Raw genomic sequence first — 16,959 nt, forward strand, 5'->3', positions numbered from 1 at the left:
GGGAGGGGAGGTGTGGAGAGTGACCTGTGCTCGCACACCGGCTTCTTGGTGGCGGCAGTAGAAGCAGCCTTAGCGTCTCATGCCCGTCTCTGGGGTCCGCGCTGATAGCCGCGGCTCGCGCCCGTCTCTGGGGCTCCTTTAAGCAGCGCTCTGAATCCCCTCTCCTCGCGCACCAGGAAACAAAGAGGGAAGAAAAAGTCTCTTGCCTCTTCGGCAGCTGTAGACCTTATCCCGGACTCCCTCCCGGCTAGCTGTGGCGCACTAGCCCCCTTCAGGCTGTGTTCACGCCGCCAACCCCAGGCCTTTCCCTGGGATCCGACCTCCGAAGCCAGAGCCTCAGCTCCCAGCCCCGCCCTCCCCGGCGGGTGAGCAGACAAGCCTCTCGGGCTGCTGAGTGCCGTTCGGCCCCGATCCTCTGTGCGGGAATCGCTCCGCTTTGCCCTCCGCACCCCTGTGGCTGCGCTGTCCTCCGCGGCCCCGAAGCTTCCCCCCACCCCCCGGCCTCCCGCAGTCTCCGCCCGCGAAGGGCCTTCTGGTGTGTGGAGACCTTTCCTCCTTCACAGCTCCCTCACACTGGTGCAGGTCCCGTCCTTATTCTTTTGTCTCTGTTTTTTCTTTTTTCTTTTGCCCTGCCCAGGTACGTGGGGAGTTTCTTGCCTTTTGGGAGGTCTGAGGTCTTCTGCCAGCGTTCAGTGGGTGTTCTATAGGAGAATTTCCACGTGTAGATGTATTTCTGATGTATCTGTGGGGAGGAAGGTGATCTCCGTGTCTTACTCTTCTGCCATCTTCTCTAATCCCCCCAAAGCAATCTTGAGAAAGAAAAACCGAGTGGAGGATTCAGGCTCCCAGACTTCATACTAAACTACAAATCTACAGTAATCAAGACACTATGGTACTGGCACAAAAACAGAAATATAGATCAATGGAACAGGATAGAAAGCCCAGAGATAAACCCACGCACATATGGTCTCCTTATCTTTGATAAAGGAGGCAAGAATATACAATGAGAAGAGACAGACTCTTCAATAAGTGGTGCTGGGAAAACTGGACAGCTACATGTAAAAGAATGAAATTAGAACACTCCCTAACACCATGCACAAAAATAAACTCAAAATGGATTAAAGACCTAAATGGAAGGCCAGACACTGTCAAACTCTTAGAGGAAAACACAGGCAGAACACTCCATGACAGAAATCACAGCAAGATCCTTTTTGACCCACCTCCTAGAGAAATGGAAATAAAAACAAAAATAAACAAATGGGACCTAATGAAACTTAAAAGCTTTTGCACAGCAAAGGAAACCATAAACGGGATGAAAAGACAACCCTCAGAATGGGAGAAAATATTTGCAAATGGAGCAAGTGACAAAGGATTAATCTCCAAAACATACAAGCATCTCATGTAGCTCAATATCAAAAAAACAAACAACCCATCCAAAAATGGACAGAAGACCTAAATAGACATTTCTCCAAAGAAGACATATAGATTGCCAACACACACAGGAAAGGATGCTCAACATCACTAATCATTAGAGAAATGCAAATCAAAACTACAGTGAGATATCATCTCACACCAGTCAGAATGGCCATCATCAAAAAATCTACAAACAATAAATGCTGGAGATGGTGTGGAGAAAAGGGTACCCTCTTGCGTTGTTGGTGGGAATGTAAATTGATACAGCCACTCTGGAGAACAGTATGGAGGTTCTTTAAAAAACTAAAAATAGAACTACCATACGACCCAGCAATCCCACTACTGGGCATATAGCCTGAGAAAACCATAATTCAAAATGAGTCACGTACCACAATGTTCATTTCAGCCCTATTTACAATAGCCAGGACATGGGAGCAACCTAAGTGTCTAACAGAAGAATGGATAAGGAAGATTTGGCATATATATACAATGGAATATTACTCAACCATAGAAAGAAATGAAACTGAACTATTTGTAGTGAGGTGGAGAGACCTAGAAACTGTCATACATAGTGAAATAAGTCAGAAAGAGAAAAACAAATACCGTGTGCTAACACATGGATATGGAATCTAAAAGGAAAAGAAAAAGTGGTTCTGAAGATCCTAGGGGCAGGACAGGAATAAAAATGCAGACGTAGAGAATGGACTTGAGGACAGGCTGAGGGGGAAGGGTAAGCTGGGACGAAGTGAGAGAGTAACATGGACATATAGACACTACCAAATGTAAAATAGGTAGCTAGTGGGAAGCGGCCACATAGCACAGGGTGATCAGCTCGGTGCTTTGTGACCACCTAGAGGGGTGGGATAGTGAGGGTTAGAGGGAGACACAAAAGGGAGGTGATATGGGGATATACGTATATGTATAGCTGACTCACTTTGTTATAAAGCAGAAATTAATACACCATTGTAAAGCAATTATACTCCAATAAAGATGTTAAAATATAAATAAATGAATAAATAAATAATGCAAATTTTTTAAAAAGATATATGCATCCCCATGTTCTTTGGAGCATTATTTATAATAGCCAAGATATGGAAACAACCTAAATGTCCATTTTTGGATGAATGGATAAAGAAGATGTTCTCTCTCTCTCTCTCTCTCTCTCTCTCTCTCTCTCTCTCTCTATATATATGTGTGTGTGTGTGTGTGTGTGTGTGTGTGTGTGTGTGTAATTATGGAAAATTGAATAGAGTAATATTCATCCACAAAAAAAGAGGGAAATCTTGCCTTTTGGGAAAACACGGATGGACCTTGAGGGCATTATGCTAAGTGAAATAAGTCAAACAGGGAAAGGCAAATACTATATGATTTCACTTATATGTGTTATCTAAAAAAAAAAAAAAAACCATGAAAAATGAAACAAAAGTCAAACAAACAGAGCTCGTGGCTACAGGGAACAGATTGGTGGTTACCAGAGGCAGGAGGTTGCGGAGTGGGTAATATGAGAGAGGGGGGTTAAAAAGTGCAAACTCCAGCTATAAAATGAATCTGTCGTGGGAATATAATGTACAGCATAGGCACTATATTTAGTAATAATGTATTGTATGTTTGACCATTGCTAAGAGAATAGATCTTAAAATTTTTCATCACAAGATAAAAAATTTTGTAACTATGTGTGGTGATGGATATTAGCTAGACTTACTGTGGTGATCATTCCACAATACATACAAATATCTAATCACTGTGTTGCATACCTGAAACTAATATAATGTTACATAGCAATTATATCTCAACAACAACAAAAAGAAATAGGCCCTGTACCCATACATATTTTTTGGTTGTTGAAATAACGTATTCTTTCATACCACCTGGCAAATCGCTCTTGTTCTCTGAGTGCTTCCCAGTCATCAAAGAAGCCTGAGTCACCCTGGAATTCCCCAGGATCCAGGAGCTAAAGGGTTAATGGTTAGCACAAATAATCTCCAAGCCCTTGCTTCTGTATTTGGCCAGCATCTCTACCAGTTGCTAAATATTTTTAATATCAACCCTGCTCAGGATGTCAATTTCTTTTTGAAAAGTCTTTTAGGAGCCCAGAGGATGAGGTGATTAATTTCAACCCTGGAGATTTAGGAAGGCTATAGAAAGCAGTTGAAATGTGAGTTGAGTCTGTAAGTGACCAAAATAAACCTTTCTTCTTTTATCTAGTCGTTTTTGCTTTGATGTCTCTAATTACCTTTATATTAGAAAATAAAGCTATTACTTAGTTTTAAAAAATCATATATAGGGAGCTTCCCTGGTGGCGCAGTGGTTGTGAATCTGCCTGCCAATACAGGGGACACGGGTTCGGGCCCTGGTCTGGGAAGATCCCACATGCCGTGGAGCAACTGGGCCCATGAGCCACAACTACTCAGTCTGCGTGTCTGGAGCCTGTGCTCCGCAATAAGAGAAGCTCCGCAATAAGAGAGGCCAGTGCACCGCAATGAAGAGTGGCCCCCGCTCACCACAACTACAGAAAGCCCTCGCACAGAAACGGAGACCCAACACAGCCAAAAATAAATAAATAAAAAATAAATTAATTAAAAAAAAAACATGTATAAAGAAAAACAAAACCTAAGTGTCCATCGACAGATGAATGAATAAAGAAGATGTGGCACATATATACAATGGAATATTACTCAGCCATAAAAAGAAATGAAACTGAGTTATTTGTAGTGAGTGGATGGACCTAGAGTTTGTCATACAGAGTGAAGTAAGTCAGGAAGGGAAAAACAAATACCGTATGCTAACACATATATATGGAATCTAAAAAAAAACAAAAAATGATCGTGAAGAACCTAGGGGCAGGACGGGAATAAAGACGCAGACCTACTAGAGAATGGACTTGAGGACAGAGGGAGGGGGAAGGGTAAACTGGGACAAAGTGAGAGAGTAGCATGGACATATATACATTACCAAATGCAAAATCGATAGCTAGTGGGAAGCAGCCACATAGCACAGGGAGGTCAGCTGGGTGCTTTGTGACCACCTAGAGGGGTGGGATAGGGAGGGTGGGAGGGAGACGCAAGAGGGAAGAGTTATGGGGATATACGTATATGTATATGTATAGCTGAATCACTTTGTTATAAAGCAGAAACTAACACACCATTGTACAGCAATTACACTCCAATAAAGATGTTAAAAAAATAAAATAGAATAAAAGGTAAAATTAAAAAGAAAAACAAAAAGTTCAACAGAAGTTAATCTTTGCCCTTCCAAAAATATATGTACCCTACAGGCCTCAGAGAAACAACAATTTTCATACACAAAGTCCTTGCATCCATCATTGTATAGTATCAGAGCACACCCTGGTTTTTCCAAGTTGTGGGGATTTGGACATGTTGCACACCTCTCTTCACTTCAGTTTCCTTGTACTTAAATGAGATAATGAAAGTTCCATTCCAAAAGGTTGTTATTAATATTAAGCAGGATAATGCATGTACAGTGCTTAACTCAATGCCAGTACATAGTAGATGCTCATTAAAGGTGGCTATTATTAAGACTGTCAGAGTAGCACTGCAGAAACTTCACCTGAGGCAAGTCACTTCTGCCTTCCAAGAACCCTCTGTCATGTTATGACAGTTTTCTCAATAGGTCCTTGGCCAATTAAAGAAAGCAATGTGTGAAAGGTGGCTTCATTAGGTGGAAACCATATAGGAATGTGTCAGGCAGCTAGTCTCAACCTGACTCAGGTTCTGACAGGAACAGGGTGGGTAGCCATTTACAGGACCTTCTGGTCTCACCAGTAATCAGATCATTTACTGAAACACAAATTAGAATTCCCTGAATATTCAGGTCTCGGTACTAATCAGGAAGAGCTTTCTTCTCACCATTATGTTATTTACCAATGCAGCGTCAAGTTAGAAATTGTCTTCAAATAGTAGTAAAAAATAATGGCTGAAATGTAGTGAATTCTTACTATACAGTCTGTGGGCTAAGCACTTTATTACACATTCTCAAATTTTATGCTTACAGTAATAAAGTAGTACTATTTTTATGCCAATTTTCTAGAAAAGAAAACAGATCTTTAGAGAGGTGAAGGAATCAGCCTGAGGTCACACACCAGTTAGTGCATCTGTGCTTTGATCTGATCACAGGGAGCTCCGTTCCAGAGCCAGTACTTTTAATAACTCTTCTGCACTGTCTAACTGGGTCAAACCCACTACCTTGCGGAAATAATTCATTTTGGATCACCTACAAGAAGCTGTGTACATGTGATATAGATGCAGCTTTTCGATGACCAGAGAAACAACCAAAATGTTATCTTTTGGACCAGGACACACTGCTATGTTTCACCAACACTTTGCCCATATTGCATGGTTTCCAATGATCAGAAACTCTTGTGTTACTTGAGCAATGCCAACTGGGTATTTCATTGGTCAAAATATATTCTAACTGCATATGACCTGTTCATGAGCCTTCTAATCTCTAAATAGGGATTATTCCTCAATACTACAACCTCTGTCATCAGCTAAACCATTAGAAATCCCAGTATCTCCTTAAGATGAAAGGCAATGATGAGGTCCAGGCATCCTAAAGTCATATGGATGTTAGGTGGGAAGATTATGTGATAAGGTAGTCAGATTATTACACTGAAAACAATGGAATTGACCCTAGAATTTAACACTCCTAAAACTAGGAGCCTTGTGACTGAATTGGTTGGTTGTTTTGCCATTGTGAAGGGCTTGCTCTCAACTGATTTTTTAATTTTTATTTTATTATTATTTTTTTGCGGTACGCAGGCCTCTCACTGCTGTGGCCTCTCCCGCTGCGGAGCACAGGCTCCGGACGCACAGGCCCAGCGGCCATGGCTCACGGGCCTAGCTGCTCCGTGGCATGTGGGATCCTCCTGGACCGGGGCACGAACCCGCGTCCACTGCATCGGCAGGTGGACTCTCAACCACTGTGCCACCAGGGAAGCCCGATTTCTTTTTTTTAATTTTGAAAACAGTACATTTTATATTTGACACATATGTAGGACTTCTGCATTGGGTATATGAAGAAATTCATAAAGAAAGTCCCAGCCCTTGAAAATTTTATATTTTAACCTGAAAATAAAGAAATTATACGAGAGATATTTAAGAAAATTTAAAACAAAATATTGATGCAAAATGGTGATCACAACCATTACTATATAGTTTACTTAGTCACCTATCTTGCATAGCCGGGAAATTTGTAAGTTGATGCCACTGGTGTACAGGCTCCATGTAGGATTGCTAAAGTTGTTACACATCTGAATTGAGATGAACACAAATGATGATAATCTTACTAACTTACACAGTGTTTTCTCTGTGGCAGACAATGTTTTCATTCAATCTTCCTTACAGCCCTATGCTGTAGGGGAGGAAAGTGAGGCAGTGAGGCGAAAAGAGGTGCAGCATCTGAGGTCATAGAACTTGCAAGTGGCAGAGTTGGGATTTGAACCCGGAAAATATGACTCCAGAATCTTAGATCATCACTACCATACTCTGACTCGGTGTTAAGCCCAAGACAACGGCTACTCACGAGGAACCCTAGGGAGGAAGTTTGTGCTCTGGGAAGACTGCAAGAGCTACCCAAACTGAGAATGACGGATGAAGCACAAACAAAGTGACCAGAATGACCAGCCCTCCTAGAATGGCCACTTACCAAGAGAGAGTGAGGGCAGAATGACCACCTAGGGGTGCTTCTATGTGCAAATGCCCCTCTGGCCCTCAGTGTTCATGGCTCGGGAGAAAAGAAGGGTATCTGGCACATGTGAACTTTCCTGAGCATTACACAGTATAAAGTGTTGCAGCAAGTCACCAATGGGGACTGAGGACAGAGAAGTCACAGGTCTCTGCTTTCCAGAAAATTACATTCTAAAGTTAAAGCTTATTGGAAGCTATTCTTGATTCTCACTTCCCTCAGGCTCTCCTCGTATTTCTGTAAGTATTTCATTTTCAAGAAATTTCTAGTATTACACAGTGGTTCCATCTTTTTCACACTGAGAAATGAGCTGACTGTCCACATTAATCAGTCAACTCCTGAAAGCCAGCCAAACAAGTTATAAGAAGTCCTGCACCCTCAAGCCTTGCTCTGATTCAGACATAGCCATCAGTGAAGCTTAGGATGTGATGTGAGCTGGTTCTCAGAACTATTGATATCCCTCAGCTATGGACTCCGAGACCAATGTGCAGTAACGAGCTCGGGACAAACGGAGGGCTTCGTGCTGCAAAAAACAGTCTAAGCGCCACATCGACTCTGTGTGTGCCAAGTAATGCCAATTCACGAGTTGACACTGTCAACACCACTTGATACATTCACCATAAGCTGAAGGATCATTGACAAGCTGCCTCAAGCACGGCCATAGAAAAATTAAGAGGTATATATTCATTAACGTCAAGACAAGGACTTTGTTTTATAACTTTGCCAAGTTAACGTTGCATGAAATCGTGTGTTTTGAGATTATTTTCAACACAACATTTATCATACATTTCCTATGAGACAAGAAATGAGTCACCTTCTTGGAATACAAAGATTAATAATTTCTTCACCTCCAGTGAAGAACTCGTAATACAGTATTAGTGGAAGCAACAAATGTCCATGATATATTAATACAACAGGAGCAAAATTTGTCCTCTTTCCTCTCTGATTTCAAATTTAAATTTGATGTTAACCTAGTCCTTGTTTATAAAAAAAAATGTAATTTTTTCTTCTTGGTCTTAGATTTTGAAGAGAGCAACAAAGATCATACTGTTTTCAATTTCTAGGTGAAAACTTTCAAAAAGCTTATGGCAATACGATAAGAACTCTTTTACTAGAAACAAAATTTCCAAGATGCAAACTGAAGCCATTCTCAAGTAAAGAAGTAAATCAGTTTGGGGAAAGCAAACCTGCTGATGATTCCCTGTGGGCCAAAGTAATTGCCTAATTCAGAGATAGTCTCAACAATGAAGGACAACTGTTAATGGTGTTTTAAAGGACCTACATTGTCGATACACTAGCATATCCCACTTTTCCCTGATTTGACCATATGCTCTCCACAATGTGACGATGTGAATTCTGCCCAGGGATGAATTATGAGAACTCTAAATCCATAATGATAATCCCATTCTTATTTGTCAGTGATTGGTTCAGGGGTGGACCTGCGATCTATTCCTGCTCAGTTAGATGACAGGGCAGTCAGCTACGGAATCTTCTAGATAGGACATTTTTCCCTGATTAAATAGAGGTATATGATATATGCTGTCTTTCTATTAAGGGCATTGTCCTGTGTAGGTATGATACCTGTGCAGATATGATACTTGGAGTTTCCACAGTCATCATGATGAAACACGTTGTCAAAGGGATAGCATCAGGAGAAACTTGATAATATGGTCAAGCTGATGAGCCATTCCTAAAACCATTACTTCATGACTTCCTGTTACGTGAGATTATAATAAACAATTATTTATGCAAACAAGCAAAGTACTTTGTCCCAAACTCAAAGACAGCAAATAGGAAGGGCTGAGATTTCAAACCTAGATATAGCTGACTCAAACGCCATTGGCTTGGTCGACTATGCCAGGCTAAAGAAGTAAAAAAAAAAAAAAAAAAAAACCAAGAAAGTAAAAAATGGATATTAAGTATCCTGGCTCTCTCCTTTAAAGGCACACCACTAACGTGGATATTCCTGTGCCATAGCCTGGACAAGTCCCAGATCTACTCAGGAGTTGCTGCTTTCTTTGTCAAAAGTCAAGGTCAGCTATGCGGCAGCTGGTAGCAGTCTGACCAGTGGAATTTAGCCAAATGATCCTGGACAAGACAGTTCAGTTTAAAGGTGCTTTGGGGATTCAAATCTAAATCTCAGGAGTATCAACAATTCTTAATAGCTTCCAGTGTAAACAAACACTGCCTGAATTAGCTAAATTCTTCTTGATTTTTAGTTGTGCATAAATTATCTTCTTTAAAAACTTCTCAGAGCAGTCAAATTCCTGAAGGTGTTCATGTTATGTCAATACTTTAACAATTTTTTTCCTGATAAAATTGTGAGTCATCTTGTACTGAAGACAGAGGTATATATTTTTCATAAGTCAAAGTTACTGAAAGTTTAAGAAGGGTAGAGCAGTTTGAAACACTCCTGGAGAAAATAACATTCTCCTAACATGGATAAAAATGACAGTGGCCTCAGAAGTAAAAGCAATTCCTAGGAGAAATGCAAATCAGATCCACAATGAGATATCGCCTCACCCCTGTTAGAATGGCCATCATCAAAAAGACAAGAGATAGGTGCTGGTGTGGATGTGGAGAAAAAGGAACCCACGTACACCGTCGGTGGGAATGTACATTGGCACAGACACTATGGAAAAGAGTATGGAGATTCCTCAAAAACTTAAAAATGGAACTACCGTATCGTCCAGCGCTTCCACTTCTGGCTATTTACCCAAAGAAACCAAAAACACTAATTTGAAAAGATATAGGCACACAAATGTTCACTGCAGCATTATTTACAATAGCCAAGACATGGAAACAACCTAAGTGTGCATCAGCAGATGAAAGGTTAAAGAAAATATAGTATACACACACACACACACACACACACACACACACACACACACACACACACACAGGAATGCTATTCAGCCATAAAAAAAAGAAGGAAATCCTGCCATTTGTGACACCATGGATGGAGTTTGAGGGCATTATACTGAGTGAAATAAGTCAGCCAGAGAAAGACAAATACTACCTGGTATCACTCACACATAGAATCTTAAAAAAAAAAAAATTCATAGAAAAAGAGAACAAATTTGTGATTACCAGGTGCAGGGCGTAAGGGGTGGTGGAATTAGTTGAAGGCTGTCCAAATATACAAACTTCCAGTTAAAAGACAAATATGCCCTAAGGATGTAATGTACAACACGATGACTGCAGTTTACACTGCTGTATTGTACGTTTGAAGGTTGTCATGAGTGTGGTTCCTAAAAGTTCTCATCAGAAGGAAAAATAATTGTTTGTACTTATATGAGGTAACAGATGTTAACTAAACATATTGTGGTAATTATTTCAAAATACAGGTATGTCAAGTCATTATGCTGCATACCTTAAACTTATACAGTGATATATGTTGATTATTTCTCAATAAAACTGAAGAGGAAATAAAGCTATTCCTAGGAAAGAGAAAGTATTTTTATAAAAGGTTTTTTTTTTCCCAGAACTGGGTGGTGGCGGAAAGAGAAAAGAAAATAAGCAACTGAGTGTCTGGCTGCTCAAAGTGTGGTCCAGGAACAAACAGCAATGGCATTGCCTAAAAGAGTACTGGAAATGCAGAGGCTCAGGCCCCACCCCAGAGCTATAGGATCAGAACTTGCAAGTTAACTAGACCTCAGATGATTCACACGCACATTATAGTTTGAGAAGCAACAGCTTAGAGCAATGATTCTCTAGCTTGGCTGCACTTTGAATGTTCTGCAGAGCTTTAAAAAAACGCATGGCTGGATCCAACTCCCGGAACTTCTGATTTAATTGTTCTGGGTTACGGTTGGGGCACTGAGGTTTTTCAAAGTTCCCAAGCAATTATAATGTGCAGCCAAGCACTGATTCAGTGGGGCTGACAGTGGCATTCCAGTTTATTTGTTCTCCTCAGTGACACTAGGAAGTGTGTAAGTCTCTCAGTTTTAAACCTGAAGTGATGAGATCCTGTGACAAAAGAATGCTTTAGGATCAGATGTAGGACATTCAATAAGAAGTCATAGAATTCTGAGTGTAGTCGGGCTTTACTTTATATAATAGATCTTTCCTTATAACTTACATGTTCAATGAATCTTTACAAATAAGAATAATTTATGTGCTCTTTACATCTGTCATTCATTGTGCTAGACAATTCTTTTATAAGCATTCCATAAACTCTTACAAAGAAGGTATTATTGTCCCTCTTTCACAGATTTGGAAACTGAGGGCTCAGAGATGTTATTTTCCAAAGTCACGTAAGTTATTTTCCAGTCACACACCTGACAAACAGTGATGTCAGGGTTTAAGGAGTGGTCTTTCTGTCTCCAAAGCTGATGTTCTTTCCCTTGATCTAATTGCTTCCATATACTTAAGCACAAGTCATATTCCAAATTCATCAAGTTTGTCATTTCTCTAAATACATAAGATAAATCATTTTGAAAAGCAAAGAGCTATTTGAAGGAATCACCCTAATTCATCTACTTTATACATTACGAGGTTTATATAGATATTCCCAAAGGAATGTAGTCCGAGCTCCATCTTGAGCCCTCACTGGATGGGTTTTAAAACAAGTAACCAGGGTTACTTCACCTCCCTTCTTCTTGCTCTCCACTGTCCCACCTCACCACTAGCTTCAATTAAAATGAAATTAAAAAGTTGCAAGCCAAAAGAAAATTACTTTGCTATTGTGATATGCATATATTCAGCTATCCAATTACTTGAGCTGATGGAAGTAAGCAAGGAATAATCAAAGCTTTATTGCCCTGTATGGGTTTAGCAGGCCTTCTGTGGTGATTTTCCTAACAAGAAACTATGGAGACCCAGTAAGATGCTGCTGGTACCCTGTATTCAAACCATTTAAGAATGAAATTTACACTGCAAAGGAAATTCCCTATCACGAACACTTGGTGGGGCTTCTTTTTGGAGAATTTATAGCACAATATGCCACAACACATCACTTCTTTAGTACCAGACTGTTGGTCTCTGGGTCAAAGAACTGAGTTTACTTAAAATAAATTAGTAAACTGATAAAAATGCCCTAAGAATGGGAAGAAAAACCTCCAAAACATTCTGGACAGCGTGCACATGCCCCGAGAGATAAAACAACGCCTTAGAGAGTCCATCAGATGGCTACTTCACCTGAAAATATATTGTTCCCAATACTTAGAAATTAACAAGCACTATGCTAAGTGCCGTATATGCATCATTTCGCTGAAAACTCATAGCAGCTCTACAGAGAAGATTCTACTAATTTCATCTTACAAATGAAGGTGCGGAGGCAAGGAGAGGTTAAGTGACGTTCATAAAACCATACTGCTTGTAACAGTCGCCCTAAGAATTGAATGACTGCAAGCTGTCTAGATCCCATGTCTTTAGCCCAATACTGCCACTTAGAGGTAAAATGGGATATCACTTCCAACAGGTCAAAGATTTAAAATGGAAAGTCCTGAACAGGCCTCACCAGCATCTTTTCCCTCTGTTCCTCCTACCTAGTAGATCTCTGATTTTCCTTTAAGGAAATATCCGTAGTAACCATGTAGTAATCACGCAGTAACCGTGATGTGAAAGTGGACTTATCCATTTCCACAGTTCCAGTTGACGGTCAGTCAGCCTAGTCGCAAACCCCTTGCAACTATGGTCAATGTACCTTAGTTCAATCTGCCTGAAGAACAGGAAATATCATTTGATATGTAAGAAGCGCCACTTTCTACCCTGGAAATGAACAAGGAAGCCTGTTGCTCCTTCGTGACCATGCATCTCTGTGACTGTGGGGTGACATCTGGCTGGGGATAAAGCCAGAATGAAGAAACAGAACCAAGCTCTTAAGCAAAACATGTCTGATGTGGGATCGTCCTTTGGTTTTCAGTTACAAGAGCCTATAAATCCACATTATTGTTTAAATCACATTGACTCAGGTTTTCTGCAACTGAAAGCTCTTCGTTGATAAATAGACACCAACACTGTATACTTTGGTGTTTGAAAAGACTTTAAATGAGGGATTTACTTTCTACATGTCATAGTTTTAATAAGGGCTTACTTGTGGACATCTTCCTGGGACAAAAGATATAGAATTATATCCAGACCCAAGCAGTTATCAGATCATTTTTATGCAGCTTATCTAGATTTTGTCATTTGAAATTCATGATAGGTTCATAAGACTAAAGGAGTTCATGCTGAGTCAGTCATATTACTATTCACCAACTTGTGTAACTGTGTGAAATACAAGTTACATCAAACTCAAGGAAAACAAACTTTTTTTCCTAGCATTATGGGAGTTTTATTTGGAAGTGAACTTTTAACTATCAATACAAATGCCAAGATACAACACAAAACATCCACAGGAAAGTTTTTCATCTTTTTTTGAACTGTTCACAAATATTTCCTACATAATCCAACATACAACAGAGAAATGGTACATCTTTTTCTTTCAATTTGCATACAATGGAAAAACAAGAATATATATATATATATTTTTTTTACAAAGTTTAGCTAATAGACACTACCTAGCTGACAGTTTAAGTCTATAGGTGAGAAATTATCTAATAAAAATAATCATAATTTATTTACCATCAGTCACTTCCATAACCAAGTATTATTCTGATTAATAAAACTTGCCACCATTAGGCTTCTGGTATATTCTTATACCAACTAGTCCATCTGTTGTATTGCTCCCCACCTTGGTTCTTCACAATTACAAACAGAAAATCGTTGCGAAGTAGGGGCAAGCATTTGCAAAAACAAACAAAAATCACCAGCTTATTATAAGCATGAATGTATGGTGGAATTTCCTCCCAAGAAATGGACTTTCAAATCACTTAAGAAATCACCAATGTGACTTCTCGAATATCTTGAGTGTGTCAAGGTATTTTGCCTTGAATGTGTCAAGATATTTTGCCTAAGTCCAAGAAGAGGTGCATTTATTTATATCCAACAGAGGACTGAAAATTAAACTTAGTGTTTAGTTTGGGGGCAGTTTGGGGGAATTCAGCCATTTTAAAAATGACCGTCTCACAGATGAATGGATAAAGAAGATGTGGCAATATATACAATGGAATACTACTCAGCCATAAAAAGAAACGAAATTAAGTTATTTGTAGTGAGGTGGATGGACCTAGAGTCTGTCATACAGAGTGAAGTAAGTCAGAAAGAGAAAAACAAATACCGTATGCTAACACATATATATGGCATCTAAAAAAAATGGTTCTGAAGAACCTAGGGGCAGGACAGGAATAAAGATGCAGACATAGAAAATGGGCTTGAAGACAAGGGGAGGGGGAAGGGTAAGCTGGGACGAGGTGAGAGAGTGGCATGGACACATATACACTACCAAATGTAAAATAGCTAGCTAGTGGGAAGCAGCCACATAGCACAGGGAGATCAGCTGGGTGCTTTGTGACCACCTAGAGGGGTGGGATAGGGAGGGTGGGAGGGAGGGAGACGCAAGAGGGAGGGGGTATGGGGATATATGTATATGTATAGCTGACTCACTTTGTTATAAAGCAGAAACTAACACACCATTGTAAAGCAATTATACTCCAATAAAGATGTTTAAAAAAAGAGTCTTAAAAAAAATGACCGCCAAAAACAGGTTCACTAAATTTATTTTAAAAATCATAAAATGTTTCTTACAAAAGAGCATTACATTCTGCACACTGCTCTGAATAGATGCCAGGGACATATGGACTATTGTTATTTTTCCTCCCTGTCCCACTCCCCCATATGTTACAGTGGCCACAAAGCAAAGTGTTCACAATAATTGCATGGGGGGATTTTTTTTTTAAACCACAAACAATGAACAAAAATTAAAATTCACTCACTCTGCTGCTGTTTCAAAATTTCATTGGTCGTTTTTGCACACCCTCCCCCAACCCCCAACCCTATTTGTAAGGAACTAAAACAGTTCACCTGGTGAACTGCAAAGATTTCGCTACACCTCAAACGCAGAGCACCTATGAAGCAGAGGAATGTTGGCTTTTTAAACAGAAGCAGATTTAAAAAAAAAAAAAAGATGCAGGACTCCTTCAGTTCTTCACTAGTCTTAGAAAAACATTCCAGAATACTGCTTCACACTATAAAAAAGAAAAAACTATCTTGCATTAGAATCCTTCAACATCTGCATATTTCTTCACACTGTCCTACAGCAAATACTGTGCATTCTGTATCCGGTCCTGTGTTCCCGTAATGGTAATGATCTGATCTTCGGACCCTTCTAAAGGCTCGTCAGTTTTGATGGAAGCTCCTGACTCATGACGGGTTTGTTTAATCCGCTGACCACATTTGCCAATAATCGATCCAGCCAAATCTTTGGGAATAGTTACTTTTGTAGTAATAATAGGTCCACCAAGATCACCATATGAGCCACGACCCCCTGCATAGGAATAATCATGTCCAGAGCTACCCTGTGGTTCATAAACCATCTGTCACTCTGATGGGCTCCATGTATCTACTGCAGAGTCCCAGGTTTCATCAGCACTGAAACCAACCACGCCATCATAATGGTCTCCAGCTCTCCCTCTTCTGTCGTAGGGCATTAGCTCCCCTCCTCGAAGTGGTGGTGGTGGAGGAAGAGGTAGATTCCGAGCTCTGCCACCACCCCAGCCCCCTTGTCCAGGAGGAGGTCCTCGACGAGGGCTCATATCATCATAATCTCTTCTGGATGGAGGCATGGGACGCCCGCCCCGACCTGGAGGCATTCTGTCAAAACTATCTCTTGCCCGCATGGGAAATCCCAAGGGACGTCCACGGCAGTCATCAAACATTGTAAAACCACCATAATCATAGGTTTCATCGTAAAAATTGGGATCATACGGCTGAGCACGTCCTTTGATGGGAGACTCTGATATAAGATCAAGGATGATCTTTATGCACTCTACAACCTTAAAAGGTTTTCCTCCAGTAAGAGCTACTCTGTCAGTGGATTGAGGACGACATTCCTGGAAAAGCTTGATTGTTGTCTGAGTGTTCTCTTGAAACTCTTTGATTTTAGCACCTTCGACCCCAATAATTCCTCCAGCCAGACTCTGATGAATCAACAGGCTCGACTCGCAGTCAAAGTTGCATCCTTTATAGTGTTGGTAATTTAAGCATTCCACAGCATCAGATTCGAGCGGGAGCTGGCTGATTGCAGTGGGTGATGGCAGCTGCAGGTCCTCTTCCAAGGTAGGGATGATTTTCTTCAGAATTTCTCTGTTTCCATATCAACACTGATACTCAATATGCGCTCGGGGCCACTGCTGTCTGGGACTGAAACACTGGCATTGCAGTCTGTATGGAGAGCCTTAACATTGTTGCCTCCTTTTCCAACCACTGCCCCAGAATTCTTGCTCTGAAACAGAAGGCGTAATTCAACCATCTCATCGGTGTTTCTAGATCTTTTCAAAGCTCGTTCCTCTTCCATATCTTCAGCAGGGCGTTTACCTAATTCACCACTGGTTTCAGTGTTGGGAAAGGCTTCCTCTGGCTGTTCAGTTTCCATTTTCTTGTATTAAAGGGACACACCAATCAGTTATTAAATACATCCTTGCAGGGCAGAACTGAAGTGTTCTGGGCAGGACCAACTGACACCCTAGTGCTGCAGTAGCTTGTAGGCCGCAAATAAGCGGGAAGTAGGCAAGAGAAACAGAGGATAATGGCACCTGCCGAGGAAAACAAGCTTTATTTTCTGAGAATTTGGAGCAAATGTTATCAGTCATAGGTACCTTTTAGTCTAAGAACAGGAAATGATGTTGAGAAATAAATCATGACCAAAAGAATTGTTGCTTGTTTTGTTCAAAACTGTTTCCTCCATGAACTTTTCCTCTAGGAATTCAAAGAATTACATAGATGGAGCATTACTCAGTCTCT

At 40.5% G+C, this 16,959-nt stretch overlaps 1 pseudogene; it reads right to left on the bottom strand.

Moving 5' to 3' along the window:
• Positions 1-15,212: 15,212 nt before the first annotated feature.
• LOC103086504 (heterogeneous nuclear ribonucleoprotein K pseudogene) lies at positions 15,213-16,591 on the bottom strand (annotated as a pseudogene).
• Between the last annotated feature and the right edge of the window lie 368 nt (positions 16,592-16,959).

This window comes from Lipotes vexillifer, unplaced genomic scaffold, assembly GCF_000442215.2.
Source record: "Lipotes vexillifer unplaced genomic scaffold, Lipotes_vexillifer_v1.1 scaffold1176, whole genome shotgun sequence".
Lineage (NCBI taxonomy): Eukaryota > Metazoa > Chordata > Mammalia > Artiodactyla > Lipotidae > Lipotes > Lipotes vexillifer.